Source organism: Castor canadensis, chromosome 7, assembly GCF_047511655.1.
Source record: "Castor canadensis chromosome 7, mCasCan1.hap1v2, whole genome shotgun sequence".
Classification (NCBI taxonomy): domain Eukaryota; kingdom Metazoa; phylum Chordata; class Mammalia; order Rodentia; family Castoridae; genus Castor; species Castor canadensis.
Window position 1 is genome coordinate 156,551,823 of NC_133392.1, and position 12,906 is coordinate 156,564,728.

Consider the following 12,906-nt stretch of genomic DNA (forward strand, 5'->3'; position numbering starts at 1 on the left):
ACTCACCCAGCAACACCTTCATACGTGCATTTCTTCTGCTGGTGTTAGCTGTCTAACTTCTGCCCGTCCTTCAGGGTTTAGCTGAGGTGTCGGGGAGTCTTCCTTGGCCCTATATAACCATCTCGTTATGTGTCTGTCCCTCCCTCTGCCTCTAGGCAGGCTGAAAATGCCCAGTCTCTCATTCCTCCATGTAAGAAGGTATTGTTTGTTTGTTTAGAGACAGATCTGACTATGTAGATTAGGCTGGCTTTGAACTCCCTATGTAGCCCGTGGCTGGCCTTGAATTTTTGATCCTTCTGCTTCTGCCTCCCAAGTGCCAACAGATTGTAAGTATAAGCCACCATACCTGGCTCCATGCAACAGATTTATGGTATCCATTGAGGGGGCTGCACAAAACCCAACATTCTTGCCCTCTCAGAGCCTTTGTTCTGCAGGTGTGGTAGACAAGGGAGGCAGAAGGCAGGATCTACATTGTGTATTCCCAGCAGCTGGCAGCGTCAGGCACACGGTAGACTCAGTGCCTGCTAGCTGCATGGAAGACAGGGTGAGGGAAGAAATGGGTGCCTGTCTGAAAGAGGCTGGCAGTTCCAGGCCCTGCCTGCACACAGATCTGTTACTGCTACTCTAGAAACATCCCAGACTCCAGGTCTCAAGGCTGGAGAATTAGTCAGAGTGGGTTTTGCTGGCTCTGGATGTTCTGAGTCTCTGATTTCCACACCCCACAAGCCATGTGACTCAGCCAGCATCCACGGCCAACCTGGGACTGGGCGTGTGGAGTCCTTCACACATCTGTTGCCAGGTGGGTTCTCTGTACCTCTTTTCTGAGCCTGATGATTCTTAACTGGGGTGACTTTAGCCTCCTTCAGCTCCACTAAGGAGATGTTTTGCAGTGTCTGGAGAGATTTTTGATTATTATAACTCAGGGTGGGGAAGGGTGCTACAGGATCAAGTGAGTGGAGGCCAGGGATGCCGCCTGACATGCTCCAGAGCACAGGCGAGCCTCCTCCTCCCCCATCCAACAAAAGATCTGGCCCCTGCGTCCATGGTCATGAGGTTAAGGAAACTTGAGGCCTGCTAGTAAACCACCTTTATGTCTGTAGAGTTTTAGTGTTTGGGTTATGGAGATTCCCCCTACTGTGTTATAGTGCTGTCCACTGGCTTTCTGCCTACTGGGCCGTCTTCTTTTGCAGCCTCCCATTATAACTGTCCTAGTGGATTCTGCATGTTGGATTTGTGGTAGAGGCCAGACCAGACTAGTAGAGACAAGTATGAACTGTTTCCTCATGAGAACTAGTGTTAAGTTTTTAAGAATTTTATTGGGTCAGTTGTTAAACATAACCTCCAATAGTAATTGGGTATTATTAATTCTTAATTAAGTAAATTATACTAAAAACAAAGCTGTGAATACTCAAAATGTGCTACTTCCTAATTATCCATTTTACTATTCTCTACATTCTTTTTTTTTTAATTTTATGGTACTGGGATTTGAATTTAGGACTTTGCACTTGTAAATGTGCTCACAAAGCAGGCGCGCTACTGATTAAGCCACACCTCAGTCCACTTTGCTCTGGTTATTTTGGAAATGGGGTCTTATGAACTATTTGCCCAGGCTGGCCTTGAACTGAGATCATCTGGATCTCAGCCTCCCAAGTAGCTTGGATTACAGGTGTGAACCATGGCACCCTGGCTCTATTCTCAATACTCTTGAAACTATTAATGTCAATTGTACCTTCATGGTGGGAATACTGCATAATAGTGGTTATCAAGCATTTTTTTTTTCAACTCCACATTTAAGGATTTCATTTTGGTATCTTGAAATCGGCCATGCTGGGAGTATTTACACCATAGAAACTGGCAAGTACTCTAAGTCAGGGCTTGCTTTATTGTTTTGTTAATTTTCTAGATTAAAGAAAGTGATGGAGAAAGTCATTGTGAATAGAACAAAAATAAGGGAAAATTCTCCCAGTATTCAAAATCTGTTTCCAAGTTATGCAAAGACCTGAAGTTCATTGTTATTTCACTTTTTCTTGCTCATTAATGTAAATGGAAATGTCAACTGACCCTCATACAAGAACTGCACTTGTTCATCAGTCACACCGACTCTCCTTTGCTGAGTAGGATAGTTATTAAGTACTTATTTGTAGTAAGATTAGTACTCAGTTTAGGCACCTGTATTTATGGTACATCCCCTGTCCCCTGGAACTGGTTGTTAAACATTTACCAGCACAGCACAGAATGTGACTGCTGTGGTTTGGATCCTGAATGTTCCCTGAAAGCTCATGTGTGGAAGGCTTGGTCCCTAGTTCAGCAGTGTCTGGAGATGGGGCCTTTGGGAAGTGCTTGGATCACGAGGGCTCTGACATCATCAATGGGTTCATCCACTGATGGGTTCAAATTTAATGGGCTGTTGGGAGGGGATGGAAGCTTAGGAGGTGGGACCCCAAGTCCAAGGAGTGAATCCTTAGGGTACATCCTTTGGGGGGGCTATATCTGTCCCCAGTCTTCTCTCTCTCTGTTACCCTCCCTCCCTCTCTCCCTCCCCACTCTGCTTCTCCCTACCTCCCAGAGGCCACCGAGCAGTTTTGCTCTGCTTCCTGCTCTCTGCCATGATGCTCAGCCTTGCCGCAGGTCCAAAGTAATGGGACCAAGCAACCAGACTGAATCCTTTGAAATTGTGAACCCAAATCAACCTTTCCTCCTTCAAAGTGACTGTCAAGGGTACTTTGTCATAGCAACAGAAAGCTGAATGGCACAGAGGCCATGGATGTGAAAATTCTTAAAACAGAGATAGTTCTCACAATGTCTTCTCAGACAATGACCCTGCACGGGAGCCCTGTGGGGAGATGACATGTATCTGAACTAAAGTGGGAACTGGCTCATATAATCCTGGCCGGGAGAGTCCACCCTCCCTGCCATGAAGCCACCTTGGATGGGCATCTTTGGGGCTACCTGGCACATATGAGGCCATGTTGTGGGCACAGGTGAGTGTCTGGAAGCCCAAGGTGGGAGCCACCTGGTTGGACAGGTCCAGCACCCACCCGTCTTGAACATGATTCAGGAACCTCAGGTTAACTTGGTCTGGCAGCTTGGCAGGGCAGGAGCAGGGCAGAGGTGGCTTCTTGGGGGTGGGTTGGGGAGGAAGCCTGGAGGGGCACACATGGAGTGAGTCTGGCCTCAGGCAGAATGCTGAGTCAGTCACGCATTCCTCCAAAAAGCATACAGCTTATTTGTCTTTCTTGATAAATAAAATTTAATGATTTCTCATTTTTTATTAATAATTTACCAATATTAGAGCTTATTGCCATTGATAAATACCATGTTCTAGGACCCGCACCGTGGAGAGCAAAGCCCTCATGGAGTTTAGGGTCAAGTGGAAGACAACGAAGCAACAGGAAATCACACCATCCACCTGCACGGCGTGGGGGGGAGGGGGGCGGGGTGTCTACGCATGGGCTTGGGGGAGAGGTGTGAGGGCTGTGTGTGTGTGTGTGTGTGTGTGTAGTTCCCAGGACCCCCCCAAAGTGCAGGCCAACTGGAGTGCAGTCTAAGTACAATGGCAGAGGAAGTACAGAGGCCATGAGAGGGCTGGGTGTTGGGGAGGGGCTGCCCGCAGAAAGACAGAGTGGAGTGGAGTGTTCTAGGCAGAAGGAACAGGTCCTGGGAACTCCAGGGCGTGTTGGAATTAGTGATGGTTATAGGGGTAGGGGTGATAGCAGGTGTGGGGACAGACAAACCCAATGGGAAGACAGGTCACAGGACCATTGTAAATAGTAAACTCTAGGCTAGCTCACTGGTAAATCACATATGCAGATGTTAGTTGAGTGACAACGATCAGGAGAGAGGAAGCATGTACTTGACCTTCTATGGGAGAGGAATGAAAGATTCTTGAATGTCTGAGAATCTACCTGGTCATCTTTCTCTGAGCATAAGCCAGGCAGGGGGTTTAAGACCTGCACCCCTGCAAGACCAACTGCCAGGTAGGATGATTGTCCTTGCCTAGGACACAAGCTTCCCCCAGCCCTGGGGGAGTAGGGACTGATGAGGTGGGCAGGGTGGCTTGAGTAAGTTTCTCAAACTTTATATAAAGAGTCCCAGAGTGAACCTTCCAGGAGCATGTCACCAAACTCACCCTGCTGGGATCCTCCTAGGCCATCTACACTGTTCCACGTCCCTACCCCAGGGCAGCTAGATATTGAGAGTAAAAACAGGACATCCAGTTAACTTTGAATTTCAGATAAACATGTGCCTATTTAGTGTGTATTTGTCCTGTGCAACATTGGGAATTCAACACCCTGTGCCTACCTGACCTGGACCCTGGGCCAGCATCTCCTTTCCCTAAGATATCCCTCGGGATGGGTTAGCTGCTGGACAGTGTGAGTTGAGCCCGGCATGAATGTAGGGATCCAGGGTCAGAACCAATACAAGGAAGAGCCCAGGATCCAGATGACATGGTGACGTGGAGGTGTCAGGTCAGAGAACAGAACCCTGAGGACAGATCTGGGCCTGGACAGGACCGGGCTTTACACTCTGTAACTGCCACCCACCAAAGGGTGAGCTGGAGCTGTAGAAAGCTGTAGGTTGAGAGCCAGAGAGCATAGGCTCCAGGTCTGAGTTCAGATCCTGACTCTGATAAGCTGTGACCTTAGGCAGGTACTTGGTTTCCTTCCCTGAACCCTTATTTTCTTACCTGTCATCTGGGGACATTAGCACTATATATAGGTGGCTGTGAAGGTTACAGGGGACATAGGGCCCTCAGTACAGGGCCTGGAGTACATCAAGTGCTCAATAAAGGGTAGGCATGGTTACACACTGACCTTATCATTTATGTGTAATCATAATTATACAGAGATTAAAATGATAACTTCTTACCACAATAAGCCATTCTTACTATACATTTTGTCATTTGCTCTCGTCTCCCCAGCATCTAGGACAATGCCTGGAACACAGTAGGCACTCAGTCATGTGCTGAATAACTACTTAGCTTGCAGGTAGCTGGCAAACGACCAGGCAGGCACCCAGCATCCCTGAGTTTGGCTCATCCCACTCCCCCCTCAGCAAGCCACCCAAATGCCCTCATGATGAGTAAACAAGACACATGGGAACACAGAGAGCCCAGGCTGAAGTGTGTGACTTCCTTTTGCCTGAGTTCTGGGAAATCAGTCCCTTTCTAACCTGTGACAGGAGGTGGGTGGCCTCTGGGGGCAGCTCCAAGTTCTGACTCACGTCAAGGGCCTGTGTGGCTGAACAATGCCCTGATCCATCCCGGGGTGGATGGTGAGAAGCCTGGGAAAACAAGAGCAGGATGAGCAGGGACTTGATTTCTGGGGCAAACGTCTGTCCATCTGTCCTCACTGCTTCCCCGCGGCTCCCCACCCCAGCCTCCAGCGTGCCTGACTGGCATTGCCAAAGGACACTAGGTCCCATAGCCATGCCTGAAGTCAGAGTCCTGCTTCTACAGTTCTTTGGGCAAGTACACCTTTAATTCCTGGGATGCAGAGATGTCCCACTGCCATAGACGTGACCAAAACTGGGCACTTGAACTTTTCCTGCTTGAATCTGCTTCTCCAGAGACTTCTGCCTTGGCCAGTGGCCCCTCTGTTCCCCTGGGTCTCTCCCCTTCTGCAAGCCTTCTCTCCCTACCTGTGAGCTGCACAGGCCCTGCAGGTTCTGCTTCCTAAGGATACCTGATTCTCTCCACGCTCACCACTGACCACCAGCTCCAGGGCGTCACCATCACCTGCTGACCATCAGCCATCAGAACCTCCTGCCCTGTTCCCTAACCTTGCTTCCAGCAGTGACCTGAGTGGAGGTTATTGGAGGCCAACCTCTGTCCCTTGTTCTTCTCTCTGCTTTGCTCAGTTACTTCTGCCTCAGCCCGCAGGTGCTGCCTCCTCCTCACACTCCTGAATGTTCCAAACAACAGCAGACGTGAGGACACTTCCCTCAGTATTTAAGCAATCGCTTTCTGAGATCAAGGACAGTCTCCTGCATGCCCCAAAGTCCATGTTCAAACCCAGGATTTTAACTTTGAAGCAAGGGTATTAGATATAATCTACAATTAAATTCTCCAAGAGGCACACCTGTGATCCCAGTACTTGACAGGTAGAGGTAGGAGAATCATAGTTCAAGGGTGGCTAAGTTAACTGAGACCTTATCTGAAAAACAAAACTAAAAGGATTGGGTGCATGGCCCCGAGTTCAATCCTTAGTAATACACACACACACACACAGTCTCTCTCTCTCTCTCTCTCTCTCTCTCTCTCTCACCAAGAGTCCCTAAAATAGCTTGCTCTCCTTATTTTGCTTTAACACAGGGTCCAGCCAAGAATCACACATGGAACTTGGTTGCTTGTCTCTTTAGTCTTTGGTAACCCCTCTGGTAGCCCCGGAACTTCTCCACCAGAGCCCCAGTCCTGCTCTGTGGAGGGGCTTATTGAATGAGCTGTTTTTTGTCTACACTGCAGGCTCTTGGACTTGCCTTGGGCTTGGAGCATCCTCAGAACGTCTGGTGTATAGAAAGTTGCAATAACGATTTTTTTTTTTGAAGTGGACTATGGAGGAGACACTGTGAGCTGTGTGCTCCCAGCTGTCTTTCCTTCCACAATAAAATCTGTTGTCCTGCTCAGCGAATGGGACACATGGAGGAAACGCTCCTTACTTCAGCTCTTACTCTGTCCACGCTGTGCAAAGGGTGAAGCAGAGGAGAAAAGACAGCTCATCTTGGCCTGGCCTGTGTGACAGTCTGCGATGTGTTTGTATCCTTTCCTAACACGGAGGGTCAGGTTACACCAGGCGGGATGTGCTGGGGAAGAGCAGGGTCAGTGTTGAGCACCTCTCTGGCTCTCTCTGAGTCAGGGCCTTCGTATGTTGCCTACCCCGCTGCATCCAGGACCATGAACTCCCCGAGGGTTGGGATTCTGGTTAATATGCAGTCTAAGACCGACACAGCCACTGCTTTCTGGGTTATCGGCTTTCTGGGGTCATTCCTTCCCCCATGTCCTCTCATGGCACAGAGACTCACATGCTGGCTGGAATAACAACGGGCCGGACAGGGTTTTGGAGGGGCAGGAAGGCCCAACAGCCCTGCGAGACGGAGAGGTCACTTAGTGTCACCAATATTTATTGACATAGCCGTGACTGTTCCTGGGACAGCTGTGAATCAGAGGAACTGCCGGGAAAAGCCAGACACACACTGTCTGACCTGTGCCTGCCGCCCCTCCCACACCCCTGCCCCCTGCACCAGGGTGGTGCCTTGCAGCCCTGGGGCCTAAGCTAGGACAGCACATGCAGGTGCGCACAACAGGTCACCTGCCCGCTATCATTCACTGCCTGGTGCTGAGGACGCCAGTCAATCCTTCATCTGTTCAGCACACCTATTGGGCACCAACTGTATGCCAGATGAGCTCTACTGACTGACTTTGGTTATTCATTCTGCATTGTTTCAGCACGGACTCAAACTGGGCATTGTCTAGATGCTGGGCTGGTCCTCTGGGCTTCTTTGACTTAAGGATGGTCACCTTGGGCAACTCAAGGCAGTAGGTAAGGCACATAGCCAGACTCTGTCCTCAGTCCCTTTGGATCCTGGCAGTGCCACCCTGGGCTGGGGGAGAGCAGTTGGCTCTCATGCTCCAATAGGGATCTATGTCCCCTGAGGTGATCCTGGTAGGGAGGTAGCCCTGAAGCCAGTAACAACAGTGAGCCTCCCAGCTCCAGGCCAGGGCAGGTGTCTGGGTCTGACCACTCACAGGCCCTGTAGTGAGATTGCCTGCTCCCCTCTCCAGCTCCCAGGGCACCCTCTCCCCATTACAGTGGCCCCTGTATAAAACAGTGCTGGCTGCTCTGCAAACCTGGCATGGCCCCCAACCCCTTTGGTCATGCTAGGAGCCCGATCCCCTAATTAGAACCAGCCGGCTTGGCCCATGCCCTCTCCAGGTCCAGGCTGACTTCAGTGGCCATAAAACTTGCAAGCTCTTTCCTGTGCACTTCTGCAGGCTGCTACCTACAGGAACCTCACAGGTGAGTCACTTCCCCTGGTCCAAGGCTGGGCAGGTGCAGCTGTGAGGCTCTTCCTGGCCTGGGCCTGGCACACCAGGGTGCTAGGAGGGCCCTGATGAATGACAAGCCCCAGGTTCAGAGGCCTGGCTGCTGCCTCTAGCTCTCCATCATCCTCACCCCTTTCCTGCAGAGGCAGTCTGCCCTGTCTGGTGCCAGGGAGCCTTCCTCGAGGGCCCACAGGCTACTTGCTGGGCTTCTGCTCCATCAGCTCAAACATACCATTCTGTCATTATTTTCCCTGTCTGGGAATCCTCCAGGTAGGGCCTGAAATCAGTCTTTCTGTATCTCAGCACCCATCATGGGCTTAGCACAGATCAGAATTCCAGGAGGATTGCTTGGTGGCTGAATCAGGGATGCCCAAACCCTTTTTGGATCACGAGGCTGTGGCAGAAGCAAGCCCATCCCTCTCCTCTAAGAGCCTGAGGGATCAAAGCCAAACTCCTTCTCCCCTCTAGACACCCAGTGCTAGCATGGCCTGGGGCCGTGATATCTCTGGCTAGGTGGACTGGACTGGTTGCACTGCATAAGCTAACTTCTGGCCAAGTGTCGACCGAGGTTTCCACTTGGAGAAGAAGTCCCTATGGTTGGGCTGGCCAAAGACTCACTCGGAATCTCTGACAAATCTCAGCTATTTGACCTGTGGCCCTCGATGTGAAGGGAGCAGCTGGCACTACATTTTCTGCCCTGACTTCTCTTCAGTTCTGCCTGGGTGGAGGTGGCTGGGACCTGGGTTCTGGGCGAAACATGTTCGTCTGGTCTTCTTTCTGCATCCCGAAGCAGGAAGCCACTGTCCCAGCCCCAAGAATGGTGTGTGGTGGCTTCCAGCAGGGCCAGCCTGGCTGGGTGTCCTCAGGAGGGGTGAATCCCCTTTACTGAGCTATGGGTGTCCACACCATAGGCGGTGGGATTCCTTGTGGAAACCAGAGACAAAGGCTGTCAGCTGAGACAAGGACTTCAAAGGGCCCCTTGGGCTCCCTGCTTGGGCCTCCAACTGCAGGATGGGGCCAAGCTGCCAGTGGGCAGCTGGCAAAACACGACTGTGCTTGTTTGAAGCATCAAATGGCAAACAAGGACTTTCCACAAGCAAAGGCAGCTCACAGAGCCAGCGGGAGTGACAGCTGGGATCTGCCCAGGATGTGGGGATTGGGGGTGGCCTCAGGTGGCACAGGCAGAGTCTGCATCATGTCTCCAGGGCAGAGCAGGGCAGGGCCCCAGTATAATGGGGCCCCAGCTGTGCCTCAGTTGCTCTTTCCAGCAGTTCCTAATTTGTCTATGCCCAAGCCTAGACATGCTCTGCATGGTGAAGCCAAGGAAAGGAAACAGGTGTTTATTAAGCCCCAACTGTATGCTAAGCTTGGTGCTAGACCCTGGGGATAGAAGGAAGGAAGGAGCTGCAGGTAGACGCAGAGGAAAAGAGTGAGGAAGTGTAAGTCCAGGCTGTGAACTGCCCTGGATCAGCAGGGAAAGGGGAGCTCGAGGCCTCCCATCTTTGTGGGTAGGGCCAGCCAGTGTTTCTAGAGAATGAGGTCTTTGGTGGGCTGCATCCTAGAAAGGAGGGAGGGCTGGGGGAGAGGAAGTGGTGTCTGGTCTGAGGCTGCAGCTGTATCCTTCTACCACTTCCAGCCTTCCCTCACCCACCGGGTCTCCCCATGGCCCCACTGTGACCCTGGCAGAGCTGTGCAAAGGCCCCTGCTCCTCCCCGCCACCTGCCTCCCGGTCTCAAATATTCCCGTGTGACTCAGGAGGGTGGAGAAGCAGCCTGGAAGCTTCTCTGCATCCTCTGTGGCCCCTTCCCTGGCTGGTAGCCAGAGTTCGCCACCTTTTCTGTGGGACCCGGATGGCCTGCTGACTCCTCAAGCCTGCAGGGTGCAGGGGTCTGAACCTCGTTTCCACTCAGGAAAAACCTGGCTTATCCCAGGGCGTGGCTGGTGGGCCTCAGCCAGGGCTCCTTGCCAACCGAGTGGCTGCTGCAGGGCCCAGACTTGTACGTGGTGTTCAGGGGATGCTCTGAGCCCTTGCTGACCTAACAGAAGTATTTTTAAATCCCTCCTGTCCCTGGGTCATCTGGGCCTGGACAGAAGTCTGGGCTCTGGAATCCATCCAGAGACAAGCCTGAAGCAGACCTGCCTCCAGCCCATAGGCCCACAAGACTCTCATTTCTCCTAGAGGAAAGCAACAGCAGGGCTCTGTCAAGCATGGGTGCTGAGCTTGGGGAGGCCTCTGTCCACTGGGGTCCAATTCAACAAGACTTGGGGAAGCCCCGGACTTTCGTGGGTGTCCTTTGTGGGGGGCAGGGCAGCTGGCCTCAGAAGCAGCCACCGCTGCCAGGCACGCTCTTTGGGCAATATATTCTATCTTGTCCTCTTCTGGGAACTGCAGAGACTATCCCAGGACCAGTGTGGCAGGGCCCTGCCTCTTGTCAGCACACATCTCTGCCCAGGGCAAAGCCAGCCAAGGCAGGAAGCCATGATTCTGCTGACCAGCCTGCTAGGCAGGTGCGAGCCAACACCACAGATGCCAGCACTGGAGTAGTGACCTGTGTAGGATCCGCCATTCTTCTCATGTTTCTGGTGGCCTTCTCTCCCCCTCCCAGCAATCCTTCTCTATGGTTGTATCTTTCTGTGATGGCCTGATGAGCTGGGTCAGTGACCTGCAAGAACATTGTGTCCCCTTGTGTCTGGCCACTGGACCTCTGCCTTCCTACCCCTGTTGTCTTTTGGACTGGGCGCTGGGCTCCATGTGCACTGGACTGAGTGCTGGACTGCTCCATGTGTGCACATCAAGGATAGCAATCTCAGCCGCAGGGCCTGACTTGCCAATTGCCCTCCAAGGAAGGCCAATTATTGGCTGTCAGTAAGAGTTAGGGCTGGACCAAGAGCGAGAGTGCTTTGGCTCATCTGAGCTGATTGTAGGAGAAAGAATGAGGGCCCCCTGAAGATGTCTGTGTCCTCATCCCTAGAACCTGTGGCTAGGTGACCTTACATAATGAAGGGATTTTGCATATGTGATGAAGTTAAGGACCTCAAGGTAGGGAAAGTAGCCTGGATTATCCAGGTGGGCTGATGTAATTACCAGGACCCTTACAAGAGATGGGAAAAGAGACAGACAGACAGAGAGAGACATAGAAAGGCAGAGAGACAGAGACAAGAGAAAGAGGGAGACAGACTGACACACAAAGAGAGAGACACTACCTCTTTATGGCTTTGAGGATGGAGGAGGGGTCCAGGAGCCCAGGAATGCAGGCAGCTTCTAGAAACTGGAAAATTCAAGGAAGCGGATTGTCCTGAGTCCCCAGAAGAAATCAGCCCTGCTAATATCCAGCTGCCAGCACTTTTGGCCTCCAGAGCTGTGAGGTAATACAACTGTGTTGCTTTCAGCCACTGAGTCTGTCTTTATCGTCCAGCCGCAGGGGCTGTCTGGGGTCCTGCCTGCCTGCCTGCCTGGCATTGCTTGGGTTTTTCTTTGGGGATACTCCCCGCCCCCCCGACTGACTCTTACTTCTGGGTTTAGGTAGAGTTGACTCCTCCCCATACCCCAGCGGCATGTGTGATCAGAACATTCAAACAAATGAAGCTCATTGCCCAGGTCCCAGAACAGGTGTCCGGGTCAGCTGGTCTCCCCTCTGGGATGCAAACAGACACTGGGAGGAGAGGATGGTCCCTCCCTTTAAGGTGGATAAGGTCAGTATAAGTCTAGAACAGTTGATAGCCACCAAGCCACTGCCAAGTGAGATGCCTACCTCAAGATGGGGTCATGCAGCCTGGCACCGGTGGCTCATGACTGTAACCCTAGCTATGGGTTACATAGCTAGGTATTGGGAGGCTGAGATAAGAGGGTCATAGTTCAAGGCCAGCCTGGGGCAAATAGTTCATAAGACCCCATTTCCAAAATAACCAGGGCAAAATGAACTGGAGGTGTGGCTCAGGTGGTAGAGAACCTGCTTTGCAAGCTCAGAGTCCTGAGTTCAAACCCCAGTCCCCCCCCCACACACGCAGGAAAACCAGGGTCCCTGTTGGAGAAAGGTGACAGAGTGATCCCTTCTGACCCCATCAAGCCCTGATCGGTCTGATCCTGAACTTCTCTGATGCATAAGCCACTAAAGTCCTGCTTGGTATTATTCAGTTCAAGGTGGGGTTTCTGTACCTTACAGCTAAAAGAACCTGTGTGAGTGTCACCTCCAGCACCCTGGTATCAAAACTGATTTCCTCGGATGGGAAAGAAGGGGTGGGGTAACAGCCCGAAGTCTGGGGATTACCCATGACCCTCGGCTCCCTTTGTCTGGGCCACAGCCATATTGGTGATTGTTGAGGTGATTATGAATTAGTGTAGGGCTCTCAGTTTCAGTTTTGGAGGTTCTGTGAAAAATCCAAGTGCGCTCCCTGATGAATGTCTTTATCTATTATGTGCTTTGCACAGGGGAAAAACATGGAATGCTACAATTCTGGAGGTCTGAGAGTCAGTGGGCATGGCTAGTCTTTCCCTGGTACTGCTGGGAAATGCTCGTGGACTCACTTCTGGTCTCCTACTTGCGGGGAGCCCCTGAGGTTGGTGGTCTTGCCCAGTTTGGGATGCGTGGACTGGTCTCCTGGGAGCTAGGAAAGGAGTGTAGACCCTTGAAACTCCATGTTTGATGGAGGAGTTGGTCCAAAGATGGACACAAAATCTTGCAACTCACTCTCCCTCAGGAAGTGTGCCCTCCCGGGGATGAAAACCCTACTCAGGCATTTTCCTCCATGATGGTCTGGAGCAGGTAGCCATGGGAGAAGCCAGCAAGGGCTGCATCCCAGCCACCGGGTCTTAGCTCCAGGGTGCCGAGGGGTCAGTGGCTCTGCAGTTGGGACCTGTCTTTGGA